The sequence below is a fragment of the Priapulus caudatus genome, unplaced genomic scaffold (assembly GCF_000485595.1).
Source record: "Priapulus caudatus unplaced genomic scaffold, Priapulus_caudatus-5.0.1 Scaffold42, whole genome shotgun sequence".
NCBI classification, from domain to species: domain Eukaryota; kingdom Metazoa; phylum Priapulida; class Priapulimorpha; order Priapulimorphida; family Priapulidae; genus Priapulus; species Priapulus caudatus.
The window spans coordinates 713,702-715,997 of NW_014577103.1; positions in this window are offsets into that span (position 1 = coordinate 713,702).

Consider the following 2,296-nt stretch of genomic DNA (forward strand, 5'->3'; position numbering starts at 1 on the left):
GACATATTCCTTCCACATGAATTTGAAGCAGCAGATGCGACAGATCTTGCTATTGACGAGGGAGAGCAGCAGTAGTATAGCAGTGGCTGTTTCAGATACACAGAACGAGGATGGTCGTCAGGGGCGTAGCCAGGATTTTCAAAGTTGTAGGCACGACTATCTGAGCGGAGCGCCACCATCGGTTGGCGCGGAGCGTACAAGAAAATTTTTGGTTTTACAAACCCCCCAGATGGCCGGAAACGGCCCTTCACGAGTGTTCATTCTGGTTCCCTGGCCTCTTGCTAACTTGAGACACCTCATTCAATATCACTTTTAAACCCAAAAAACAAACGAGTTAAAATAGTGTTACGAACGAATTAAAATGTTAAAAAACTGACAAGATGGGATCCTAGTCTTTTTCGGCGGGTAGAGTGTTGAATGAAACGGCACGCGATAGAAATGACAGCCTAGATGACAGAAGAATATGTCACCTAATTTAGCCATATTCTTGCTACGTTCATTTCAATAGTTTTTCCTGTCTAGACTCTTAAACTCGTCCAGCAAGCTTATGGATTTGAATTATGGGCGTTTAAAAAAAAAAGATAACTTGGCCACAAAAAGTGTAGGCCCGGGCCTACAGTGCTACATACTGGCTACGCCCCTGGTCGTGTAGTAAGCATTTCAGATATGACTGTTAGTCATACAGAAACCCAAGTAGCTGATAAGAAAGATCATCAGGCAGCTGAAGAGACCAAGGAGGCAGAAACTGTTCCAAACGATGACATGGCTGTTGATACATTCGTGGCGAATGCACGACGTGGTAAAACTGTTGTCCTCACGAGTAGCCCATACAAGGCTGAGCGTTTTGAAGCAAAGCAAGGCAAGGCTCGTAAAATTCAGGCAACCCAGACAAGGAGGGATGAAAAACAGGGACCTACAGAGAAACGCAATAAACGACCTGCTCGTGTTCAACGCAAAACAACCAGAGGCAAAAAGAAGACAAAGAGAGTTGAACCAATACCAGAGAATAACAGTTCATCAGGTGAACATAATGACGATGATGCCGAGTGTATCTACTGCAGCGTACTATGGAGCAAAAGCAATGAGGGCATGATTCAGTGCACCACCTGCGGAGAGTGGGCCCACAGGCACTTGGAGCGTTTCAATAAATATAATGCTAAATAAATACGTAATCTATTTACTAGCTACCAAAGTATTAGTGTTTTAGTACTCTCCTTCACCTATTATTGCCGACAAGCCGTGCTGCAAATGCTCCAGCACACGCCCACCGCACGCACGCTGCTTTACGCCACTGCACACTTACACATAAATATAGAGTTACACATCTATAGAAGAATATCTATATAGACTAAACACACTATAAAATTATATGGTCTACGCATTATAACAGGTTATTTCCACAAAAACGCTACATCACAGAGACAGACAGAAGCAGCTACTAGAACTAGAGAACAATTAAAGGTGCCTCCAATCGAATACCTAATTAAAAACCACACGCTTATATCTATATACAAATACCACCACCACCTTAACAAACGACTCAGAAACAAATCCCCTACCTTATCTGAAAAATATTACACTAAATTCAAGGACACTGAAATTAAAACAAATAACAACAAATAATATGTTTGGACACAACTAACTCACTAAGGAGGCAATAAACCAATGGAATAGACTACCAATAGACACAAAAAGGAGCCCCTCACTTAGCACATTTACAAAACTGTTAAAAAATACAATTTTAACAACATATAGCAGATAGGAGAACAATGAATCTATTATGTTGTATTCTGAATGAATATGTGTTTATATTTATATAAATATATATGTGTGTATGTGTCAATGTGTATATAATGGTGTACGAGTGTCGAAATGATATTAATGTGTACCTTATAATCACTTTACTTGTACAGAATATGCTGACGTTTTTTTGTATATTTTTTTTCTTCATGTTGTATAGCAGTGTTTTGTAGGCTACTAGCTGTATCACTCAGAATTTTTTTTATTTTAACTGCTCAACACTATTGCATTTATCAGATTTTTTATCCATGAAAAACACTATCTTCAGTACATGTACTTGTATTTGAATTACCTGCAATATAGATTTAATAAATAAATAAATAAATGATGTCTGCTGTCGTCTAGTTATATCTGCCTCCTCCTCCTCCTCCTCCTGCGCCGTATTATTATTATTATTTTATTATTATATTAAAATTTATTATATTAATTAATTAATTATAATTAATTATTAATAATTAATTATTAATATAATTATTATTTAGAATTAATAATTATA